Source organism: Trematomus bernacchii, unplaced genomic scaffold (assembly GCF_902827165.1).
Source record: "Trematomus bernacchii unplaced genomic scaffold, fTreBer1.1, whole genome shotgun sequence".
Taxonomy (NCBI): domain Eukaryota; kingdom Metazoa; phylum Chordata; class Actinopteri; order Perciformes; family Nototheniidae; genus Trematomus; species Trematomus bernacchii.
In genome coordinates, this window is record NW_022987313.1 from 5,463,819 (window position 1) to 5,476,563 (window position 12,745).

A 12,745-nucleotide genomic window follows, 5' to 3' on the forward strand; every position below is an offset into this window, starting at 1 on the left:
GTTCTTTTTTCTACCTCTTCAATCTGCTCTAATGCTTCGTTTGTCATGGAGGAATGTGTGCTGAGGGTTAACAGAGATATGAGGAGCCCGGGGCTTGTTACTCTCTTTCTGTTCCTCACATTGGCAAAGCACTGAGTGTTGCACCTGTTACCGTAAAACCCTGACATGTTTATTCTAACTGAGATGCCTCTCCTTTTCCAATAATGTAATCTCTTCCTTCACTACTTTCCATCCTTACCCAATATGCTCTGCACAATATGTAGTCTAAGTAGAATGAGTGAATCATTGATGTTGTAGTTGATGCAGTTAAACGTGTCCCTAACATCTTCTGCATTCTTGCATCAGACATCAGGTTTGGAAATGTTCACACTTTGAAACAAAATAAGTGCTTCTTTATAATAAACTTTTGTATAATCTAATACTTTTCTAATGATAACATTTCAAAAAGATAAGATATTGAACTTGTCAATGCAAATGTTTTATGTTGTTTTACATCATATACCACTTAGGCTCTAACAGAATTACATTTTTTAAAAGTGAGTTATTGTTCTTGTTCCTTACCCAGATATACATTTCCTATACTTAGTGCCACTCGCCAACATTAGCGTCATTGAGATCCTTTTCATTTGAAACAGTATTCAGCATATACAGAAGTGAGTTATAAACTTATTCTAAAGTATATCTGAGCAGTTTGAGTACAGTTTTGTCTTAGCAACGCAATTTTAAGGAGAGAATACGTATTTCCTTATAGCTATAAAACAAGCACACACACGGAGAGAAGAAGAACATTATCATGCTTGTTTTTGAGTATCACATACAGTTAAAGGTGGGGTAGGTAAGTTTGAGAAACCGGCTCGAGATACACTTTTTGTTATATTCCATGGAATGCTCTTAACATCCCGATAGCAATGAATATCTTAAGTGCTTTGACAAAAAATCCATAAAAAAATGTCATCTGTGGAAGCCGGAAGTACTGTAAAAAGCACGACCAATCATTTTAGCCGGCCCGGCTAACATAACTGGATGGCCTACCTGCCTGTCAGCCTTCCATCTGTGCACCAACTTATCTCGTGCCCTCATTGGTCATGTGCACGTTTGTGTGTGTTGGAGGAGGGGCTCTGTAAGGAAGTGGCAGATTTTCCCCGGTTGTGTATTTTCAAATTCTAGCGATCTCGAGCCGGTTTCTCACCTACCCTACCTTTAATTTACTATTATGAATGCTTCGTATTGATAGACAAATAACCCTTTGCTGATAAAACTAGTTTTTTTGCCACTAAATTATATGAACATTTATGTCTTCAATGTCAATAGCTTAAGATATTTCCTTTGCTGTAATGTTATTTGGTTTTCATTCTGATTCAGTCCAGTTCTGATACCAAGGCCTAGTGTCTGTGAAGGACTTTAAACATGACCTGCTCTGGTTTGCTGAGCCAAAATATGTTTACGACCCTATGTCTGCAAGGAAGAGTGAGTGTGCATTTGTGTTTGACACTAAAATCAGCTCGCTGTGTGTCCACTGATCTGTGTGCAGCAGTGTGAGTGTTTGCTTGATTCGTTGACCTCTGCTGGGAGATCTGACCTCCTCTGGGCTGTGATAATGTGGTGAATGGAGAGAGCTCTTTAGCAAAAATCCTGCTGTCACTTTGTTTGGCCTGGACAAGAGAGGCTCCAAGAGTCTGGACACACTCTCTAACCAACCACCCCACCTCATCAGACCCACTCCTTTTTAATATTCCACCCCACCAGCCGCCACACCCAGAAACTCCACATTCCCCCGAGTGAGGGATGAGGGCTGGGGGTTGGAGAGAAGGGGGGGCTTGGGTGTCAGAATGGGGAAAGAAGGTAGAATCGAGGGCTGAGGAGGTGTCAGCAAGAATATGAAGATCAGCAGATTAATGGTAATGACGAAAATGCAAGGATAGGAAAGGAAATTGGGAGAGTTTTGGAGTTTTACAGTCACTTCAAAGTATCCTCGTGTTGGCTGTTTAACCTGGGGCAAGGGGGAGCTGCAGAGGAGTATATGGTCGTTGCATTTCTCTGCGCTCTTCTCCAGGGCAAATGTGTTGACATGTTAAGTACAAAGGGGTTTTACATGCAACAAAAATAGGGAGTTCCTGCAATTTCATCAATGTCATAAAACACAAAAATGTGGTTAAGCCTACACTGGAGGAGACTAAACTAAATAAACAGACGTTAGGAACTTACATTTTGCTGGGATTTTCATGTTGTTCATGCGCAAATGTATAACAACTTTCTTGAGAAAAGAAGATATATACGAATGTTACGCAATATAGCATTGTGTCCAGGATCTTCATCCAATTTCATTTTAGGACATTTTGAAGCATGCTGTCTCTGTCTGAAAAACCTCTGTGCGATGGTAAATATTTGAGCTTCCAAGACATTCTTTTAATTCTCTCCAAATGCGTTTCTTAAGAGTCACTCAGGTGGAAAGAAGGTAAAGTTCACATTATTAAGCTCTTCAGAAGTTTTCTTGGTTTACTTTCATTAATTCTTTATTACTTCTGCATCAATACCCGCTGTCCTTTCAAACCGAGTTGTTTTCGAACAGTAAGTTTGCCATGTAGGCCAATAAAAACACGTCAAGGATTGTTTGAGAAAGTGAGTGTGTTGGTACTCCTTGTCTGTCATTCCTCTTTCATTTCTGTCTCAGACTGTTCTCTTGTTTTTGAAGGATCGGTATGAACACAATGGAAAGAGCCGGTAAGATAACAGCCACCACTGTGGAATGACATGTAGTCTTTAGGCAGACTCGCACACACATCTACAATAAATCACACACGCAAACCTTCTCTCTCTCTTATAAAGGCCTGTAAGAGCTACACAAACAAAAAGACTAAGACACAGACATGTGATATTCCTGTCTGTCACACAAGCCACATTCTCTCCCTTCTGCCTTATCAACTAACAGACAAACAAATAAAGTAATGCTCATCAAAGCAAAAGACACTCAAAGAGAGTCGAGATGTCAAGAAACACAATCTCTAGTAACGTGTTGATTTAGTCATTGGAACTGGCAACATCTGATATTTGTTATTTGAATAGGGAAATGGAAATCTCAGAGCTGTGTGAGTGTTCACATTTTTAATGAAGACGATGAGCTCATCAGGATATGGAGGCAAGAGGGTAACACACACACTGACTTTATGGTGTTAAGGCCACTGACTGTGGTCCCACCCAAGCAGAGAGCAGGTATTGGGCTCATCTCCATTTTAGGTTTCATCTGGACGCCTCAGGCTTTATAATGAGCTTTAGGGTGACATTCTTATCTGCAGTAACTAACAATCACAAACACATATGCAAAATTGCACTCAGATCTAGGTTGAGGCAACATTCCCAAGTAATAGCACACTTTACACAAACATAACTGTCTACTAGTCTAGTTGTTGAGTACACAAAGCCGGCCTATTCAAATAGTGTAAGGTCTGGAAACAGCTAGTCTGATTCTGCCCATCATAAAGAACCACATTTCACCTTCCAGCATCACCAAGACTCAGTAAATCACATTACGTTTCGATTGTATTTAAAGGTGGGGTAGGTAAGTTTGAGAAACCGGCTCGAGATCGCTTGAATTTGAAAATACACAACCGGAGAAAATCTGCCACTTCCTTACAGAGCCCCTCCTCCAACACACACGCACGCGCACATGACCAATGAGGGCACGAGATAAGTTTGTGCACAGATGGAAGGCTGACAGGCAGGTAGGCCATCCAGTTATTTTAGCCGGGCCGGCTAAAATGATTGGTCGTACTTTTTACAGTACTACAGCTTCCACAGATGAAATTCTTTTATGGATTTTTTGTCAAAGCACTTAAGATATTCATTGCTATCGGGATGTTAAGAGCATTCCATGGAATATAACAAAAAGTGTATCTCGAGCCGGTTTCTCAAACTTACCTACCCCACCTTTAATGTATACACAAATTGATACTGTCTGTTAAGGAATTAAAAGATGATAGCCGACATGGACTCGTGAACATATGTTTACTGTATGAGTTCATGTCTGCTAGGAAACATTTGTTTAAGAGTGTGTGTGCATTAGGGAGGCTGTGGCTCAGTGGATAGTGCACTGAACTTCGAATCAGGGGGTAGCAAGTTTGAGTCCCACTGCAGTCGGCATGTCGTTGTGTCCCTGGGCAAGACACTTTACCCCAAATTGCTCCTGTAGGGGATTGCCCACAGTAGGTGGTTTGAGGTGGTGGTATGGTGCTTTTTTCTTCATCATTGGTCAGAGCCAGGCTAACTGTTTCCCTCTGTTTCCAGTCTTTATGCTAAGCTAGGCTAACCCGCTGCTGGCTGTAACTTCATATGTATTGTTCAGAATGGTCTCTTTGCAAGAAACGTATTTTCCAGAATATTATAATATAGCCCGATGTTCTGCTGATTAATTGGCCCTAAACATGTCCATCTCACTGTGACTAAAATAAACATCTACCCTGCTCATGTGTTCTTCACCTGTATCTCTGCCCTCTCGAGCGACATTATGAGTAACAAATGACTTTGGACAACAAGAATAAGCAAAGCATCAAACCTCACATTTGTAGTGTGCCGGGTGAGCTCATTTTGTCCCCCCAGGCCAGGGACACCTTGGGGAAAAGCGAAGCCAGATATGTTTGTGAAGATGTCCTGCAGGCAGTAATACTACACGTTGGCGGTGTGGGTTCACAGCAGATACAGTACAGCTCAAATTCTCCAGAATGACAAGTTATTGCCAGCTGGCGTCGCAACAATCGAATCTTTATTCTCCACAGAATGGGACGCTGTTGCAATTCAATAAATGTTCCTGGAGCGTACGCCTGTTGTTTTATGTGTGTTAGATGTAAGCATGCAGTTTCAGTGTGTGGATGTTCACCTGCAGGTCAAAATCAAGTGGAAACTGTGGAACATGATGGCAGCAGTGAGAATATATTCCTGGGAAATGACTCTCAATCAGGCATCTACATGTATGCAGGTTTGATAATCACTCTTGAATTAAGCACTTCTCGACACATCCCTTCCTTTCCCTCACGATAAACATCACTCTCTCTCCCACTCTCCCGGCACCTCTTTCCTTCCCTCCTCCTCCTTCTTTCCCTCATCCACTCATCATCCCTGTCTGTCCCTCTTCCTCTATGGATGAGTGGTGATATTCCCGTGGGATAGTGGAGGAGGAGAGCTTTCCAGGGTTTGTTGCTTCATCATCCCAAATAAAACAGGGAACATGTTCAGACCACCTCTCCGTCGGCTCAGTGATGAAACCCTCTGACAGAAACTCATTTTTTTCAAGTCATGCCCTCCTTGTACACACAATCACTTCTTTATATAATGCTGTTTAGCTCTTTCTTTTAAGATGCATATTCTTATTGTTTTATGTCCATTTAATTGTTCCTGTTTATGTGCAACCTGTTAATTCTATAATGTGCAACCCAAACTTAATATATGGATGGTAATATAAACTTTTTAGCTAAATTACGTCCATAAGCGCTTTTCTACATATTACATTATCGTTGAAGGAAAGGAAAAAGCAGTTTTCATATAAAGTTTACATTATAATTTTAAGGAAAGTCCTGCTCTGATTAAAGGGAAAGAAAAATATTCCCATGTTCATCTGAGTTCCTCCCCATAATCTATTTTTCTATCTCTCCCTCCCTTTTCCTTTCTTCGTCTCGCGCCCAGTTTCAGTCTACGTGTCTCGGCTCGTCTGAGTTTTAGAGGAACCACGCACTCCTTTTTCTCCTCAATCCTCTGGAACAATCACAGCGTGCCATGCTCAAGGGCCGCAGCAGGGTGCGCCCCATTGCAGAACAGGGAACAAGGAAGATTGACGCATTGGTGCACCTGTGACCTCTAGGCTAGGTCCACAAGTCTGTTGCCATGGAGCTAAATGAATCTGCTTTTCACTGTAATAAGATACCTGGTTATGATTTAATCCCATAGGGGTTCAATTCAGAAACTTCCTTCTCAAGTCAAAAGTTCACGTGTTGTTTTTTGTTCTTTTTTGTTTCCTAAGTACAGCCCTAATCCAAATAGATATTGCTGATAAAGCTTTAGATTTAAGACGCTTGTGTAAACTTTGCACACTAATAATCCAAACAGTTTATGTTATAAACCACTGACGATTGGTCAACGATTATTGAGTTTTAAAGGAGCTAAAGTGGACCATAACAATTTATAACCATAGTATAATTAATTGCATTTGTGGTTGTTTTCAAGCCCTGAGTAGTGAAGCCAAGCCACTACTGTGCTTTGTTGACATGAATTTGACATAATTTGACCCAGTGGTTATTAGTGTGTGATTTTGCTACTGACTGACTGCAATTCAATTAAAAAAAAATTATGAATTGTAATGAATACAAAAGAGTTAAGGAGTGCGTAAGGGTAATGTTTTGATTGCCTTCCGTCTTAAACTGAGCTTGGGTTAGGAGTAGACACTTCCTCTTACTGTAAGTGATAATGATATAACGCAATTTCAACGATTGTGATATTCAACCTGTAATGAAACCAGACAAATTACTTATTAGAAGGTGTAATTATCTTAATGAAGGAAATGATTGTTATGAGTGATGCATCAATAGTGTGGGAACTGTGCCTACAACAGAATGAGTGAATAAAGATGAAATACAAAAACTGCGATCTCTCGGACGATTTTAAGGGAAAGAAAATGTCAAGTTGTTTGAATTCGAACCGACAGCAGAAGCAACATCATTTTCTTGTTCTATATAGGTCCAGTCAAAAAGCAGAATACGGCTTAAGGAAGAATATTTAACGGAAAGTGAAGTTTAGATACATAAAGGTAAAGTATAGTATCCGTAGAATCACTGAAAATGTTTACCGTAACCTTCCAACATCAACAAGATTTACAATTTAAGTGAATTGCTGTGGTTATACAATAGTGAATATTAGTTTATCTTTTTGATTCATATCTGGCAGGCACGCACCTGCTATTGTGTGACTTCCGTCTCTCCTGAAAGAGAATTCACCTGTCGTTGCAAAGGGGGGGGGGGAGAGGGGGGAAGCTGGACTGAATGAATAGCGGAGGCCCAGGAGAGACAGTCATGCCTTCGAGCCAACTGTGGCTTGTCACCCGTTTAAAAAGAAAACGCAAATCAGAGGACAGGTGTGAATGGAAGACTGGAGAAGATGTGAGGAAGAGGAGGAGGAGGAGAGGACAGAAAGAGGGGGCGAGGAAGGAGGAGAAGGAGGGAGTTGTCGTCTCCTGCAACAAGTTTAACCTGAATCCAAAGCTAACAAGATGCTGTGATTGCAGGGCGCTGAAAATATGGAACAACCAAAGACAAGAGAAAAAAAAAGAAAAGAAAATTAAACACGACCTCTTGTTTGCTCAGGTCTCCTCTCTCTCCTCAGGTTTCAGACAGACGACAGCTCTCTCTGTCTCTTTGACACAAACACACAAACAGACATACCCTCACTCACAAAAAATGCAGGTGTTTAGGTCTGGAAATGTGGCGAAATGTTGCAGAAAGAATAAAGTTGTGCCCCTTGTCTTAAGTCACACTGCAATGCAAGACAGTCAGGGTGCATGCACTATGAGCATGCAGGCAACATCTGTGAGTGAGCCACACACACACACACACACACACACACACACACACACACACACACACACACACACACACACACACACACACACACACACACACACACACACACACACACACACACACACACACACACACAAACCCTGCAACCTGCACATCCTAACTCCCGGTTAGAGCACTTCTCATGCATTTTAAAAGTCTTCACTCATTCGAAAATGTGGTCATGTTGGAAGGGTGGAAATGGTACATACTGTAGTTCCTTAAAGTGGGAAAATACTGTTGCAAAAGGAAATCATGCATTAAAAATAATATCTTAATGAGGAAAGAAAAGACCAAAGTAAAAGGCAAAAGGACCACTTTCAGAGTGTTTCAGCAGATCATCCTGTAATTGTATTTATATGACTGATATATGAATGTACAAGCAGCATTTGACTGTCCACTTTCTTATAGGGCTAGACAGAAAAACTGTCTTAGCAAAAATGGAAATTGCACAATGGTGTACCAAATCAATGAGCACTGTGCACACAATTAAACACCTTTCTAAGAATAATACTATATAAATAAAAGTGTACAGTTGGGAACCAAAGAGAGAATAAAAGAAAATCATCCCCTCATGTTTCAAACACCCACGCGATCACACACAAACACTGGGAGATGTGTAACACACACAGTGCACTGAGGTTAACAGTGGAGACAACGTGTTATCTTACTCTTCTCATAACTGTGGGTGAGAAAAGGAAAAGGCTGCAGACCAAGAGCAGTGTTGACTGTGGGACATCACAACATGTCACTTTGTCTATCTTAGAACCCAGGTTGTTGGTCAAAAGTCATATTGTTTAATTATACTGTAGTAATTACTGATGCACTGTGTAATTATAGTAATGTTCCATTTTTTAACATTGTGTCGTGACTACATGACAAAGCAGGGCCGTTTGAGTGTTACTCAATCATTTGTCATTGAACAGAAGCAAAGTAGATTATGCCTTGTCATAATGAGTCATGAAGCATTATAAACTGTTGAGATATTAATAAGAGCATTACCTGACTAATAATGTGTCATAACACAAACATATTGTGAAATGGACATTTTTACTTTGTCAGAAATGCTTAAATAGTTCATTGATTAACTCATATTTCTTTTGATGTTACTATTCCATTATTAATTGTTAGTCAATTTCATTTACACAGCCAAAAAGCACAAATTGGTTTAATGGGGCTTTAAAAACAGGATCAATATAAATAACAGTTTTTAACATGGAGAAAAATAAGTACAATATGATAGGAAAATAGTTTTCAAACTCATTTTCAGAAGCCAAACAACTTATGTATCAAAGGGAATTAACTGTGAATTCACATCTTAAATTTAACGTGAAGAAAATAAAAATGTTTTCTTAAAACAATCCTTAAAATGCCAACAATTGAAATGGCAATGTTTAATAAAATGACCAGTGTGTTGAGTACAACATAGGTTTTCATCAGGGTCATTATCGGCATCCGCCATAGCTACTGCATTGTCTTGTATATATTTTGAGACCATATTTCACCAATGCAATGGGCCCTTCACGAGATGCAATAACCACAGAAAACCTAATGGATCCAAAAAGCAGTATTTCTCTGTTGTTTTAGCAATCCCAATGTTTGTTACTTTCAATAAATGGCTTTATATGACATGACATCTGACAGTAACAGTAAGTAAATGGCTGTATAATGCCACCACAATTTGAAAGACTAAATATATAATCTATTTTCGCATCCTGAATAATAACAGATTTTACTCCATCTGACATGCTCTTTGATATGTAGGAGGCAGAAACGTAAACTAAAGCCTCAGTGACCTTTCATCTGATGCAAAATAAATGCCTAATAACAGACATTAGCACGCTATAATTTTCCGCTCACACATAATAGACAGGTATGACACAGAGAACAACAAACGGCTGAGCTGGGCATGCACAGGGCCTTTGAGAGGTTAGGCGGACACAGTTTTATAGATTATTATCTCAACAGTCGGATGTTTTTCTGCATGCTTCTTTCATTCATCCGTAAGTAAATTTGAAAGAGTTTGGCGTGATTCAGTTAGCTAAAAGGGATATTTTTACAAAGCTGGGAATGAATAGTTCTCATGAAATAGGATCAGGGTCGGTACAACAAAGGATAATGATACAAAAAAACTTTAATCCAGTCCATTAAAGACTTACAGACGTTGTTTGAGAAACTCCTCATCAAGTAATAACTGTCACTCTAAGATGAACAATTTGCAGGAAAAACATCATAAAAATGTGATATTTTGTAAAGATTTGACAAAAATACAACTTGATTCTAAGCATTCGGTCCAATAGACACTCATCACGAATAAGTATACATGAGCCTTTTTCTCATTGGGTATTTATCTTCCACCTGTGGTTATCTTTATTACTATTGTGGCTTAACACAGATTCATTGTCTGTTGTCCCACAGGTTTCTTCATCCTGTATGAAAGCGCACAAATCATCGAAACCAGAATTTTGGAAAGATGCCGAAAAGTCACAATAGAAAGTTGATTTGTTGCTGCATTCATTATTACAACCATAGTTACAAGCTGTGCCTTAATTATACTCAAATATTGTATCTAGCCTTTATTTATGATGTTGTCATTGTCACTTAGGAGTCATCGCTAGCAAGGTTCCCGACAGGCCTGGACTCGCAGAGGATTTAGGAAAAGCCTGCTCCGCCACCAATGCTTTATAACGTGTTAACATTCCTTCACGAGTTGGAGTATCACCTCACAGCGAAGGACTTCCTGTTGCATGGTGCCATACTGTAATGAATACATCCCCTTCATTCCCTGTTCCCTAACGTACACGCATTCTTCAGTCATTACAAATGGATGCTGGTCTGTTTGGTTTTCACAACAGGCCTGGCAGTTATTAAATACACACCGCCATGCATGTCGCTAACGTTCGTGCATTCCTCTACAGATGTATGACGGCGCCCACGCATCACAAGTAACTGATAGAGAAAGATATTTTGTTGATAGTAAAGTAAAAGAAAGTAGTTATAATAGATATTCGACTGTAGGGTGTTGAGAATACCATTCCTCTTTCTGAGTCGACAAAAGGAGTTGAAAGTGAGAAAATGTAAATTGTAGGATGGATTGGTTAAAAAAGGCTCGTTGAGTCTTGTGGATAAGAGGATACATGAGGACTTCAACTCGATGCCAGAGGTGTCGAGGTTCATGAAATTCAAAAGCTGTCAATGGAAACTACTTTGTGACCTGAAGCAAGACACACATGGCAGGTGCCGTGTAATGGATGCTGAGAGTTCAAACAATAAGTCATCCATTATGATTAGTTGTTCAACAGAAATTTTAGCAGCTACAATTTTGATAATCATTACTTATTTATATGATGTATAATGCACAGTATATATGTATGCACTTATACTGTACAGTATGTGCATGCTTTACCATCTAGATGAAAACTGAATCCAAATAAAAAACATACTAAATAAAAACAATATCCTAAGACAATATTGCTTGGTTAAAACAAATGTAACTTCACTTAAATAAAATAACCCAAATTGTTTACATTTGTACTTTGTTAGCTTTAATAAATTACTGCCAGACAAAAAAGAAGACGGCCTGCATTTTTTGAATTTGACATTTAGCCCCAGAAATTGAACAAAATTGACATGAAAGGAGATTCATCCCGTTTGTTTTTCACATGCAATCTATAGAATTAAATAAGAACATAGTTTCATATAAAGATCAAATACCATTAAACCAAGATGGTCAGCGTGTGGTAGTCAAAGAGGAGCCAAAGCAACATTTTCAAACATTATGGTCATTCTTACAGAGTTCTCATTGTATTTGTGTGTGTGTGTGTGTGTGTGTGTGTGTGTGTGTGTGTGTGTGTGTGTGTGTGTGTGTGTGTGTGTGTGTGTGTCCATGTAGTTATATATTTCTGAGATATTATGCCTGGCCCTTAAAAAAAAAAATGAATATATAAAAACCTAAGCCTTCTTACAACTGAAACCAAATATCAGAACACAACCAGAAAACATGCTGCACCTAAATTAAAAATAAAAATGAATTCAAAATGTAAAACTATTAAAGCCTTGTATGCAGTGCACATTATGTTCTCTTGCACATTGGGCAACAGTAGAGGACACATGCACACTTTATCATGTTTGGTCTACCATTGGGGAACACAATGCTGCACTTTTGCTGCGTTTTTTTTCAATTGCTGTGTTTGCTTTTTCTACTTTTTCATCCACACATCAATCCACACGTAAGCCTGTTAATCCATGCATTCATCCTCAGGGCCTTAAAAGCTGTCTCGCAGGGACACACACAGGTGGCAGTGAACAGGTCTGTCCACTATGCAGGGTGACCTGATGCCCCGAGGAAGGGACACACCTTTACTTACCAAGCCTTCTGACCCGGCAGGAACTCAAGACAATGACCAAAGTCCTAAAACGTATGATCGTCTACCGTTAGTTCATGAGGCATAATGAATAGTCATAATTGGTAACTAGTAACAGTGTGAGGGTATGATAATTACTGAAAATAAATGTTCTGTGAAGCATTTGCATGTATAATGACATAAAAACTAAATAAAAGTAACTTATTGATGTTGCAAGATGTTTGTCTGTCAATCGTATTAGAGAAATTGCAAAAAGAGGCTTTTAAATGGGCTTTTAATGTTTTCTAATTGTCATGTTAAGCAATGAAGCATTGCATTGCATGCAATAAATCCATCATAAACAAGTGGTTATTGACAATTAACAATAAAAATGATAGTGAGCTGACATACAAGGCTTAATGTGTTGTGTTTGCACTACTTGCAGGCTGCAGTTCTATTGTTTCTATTTGTGTAAACTGAAACATTATGTTATTCATATTTTGATAATTACGTTAATTGTAAGGTGTATAGAATGTATTTGTACTTCATATGAGGTAATGAAGTGGAAAAGAGATTCACCTGCATACCTACACACACCTGTTAACACCCTGAGGAAAAAGCACCTGTCCCAACCTCTTCTGTGTCTGTGAGCTATAATCAGTGTCTTAGTGATAAATATCTACAGCGGCCTATAGTGCCACGTTTCATTACAACAAGTCGAGAAGGACACTAAGCTGTAACAGGCGTGGCGGGATAGAAAGTAGATTACGTTTGTATGGCTCAATGGCTTCCTTTGCGTCGAAGAAA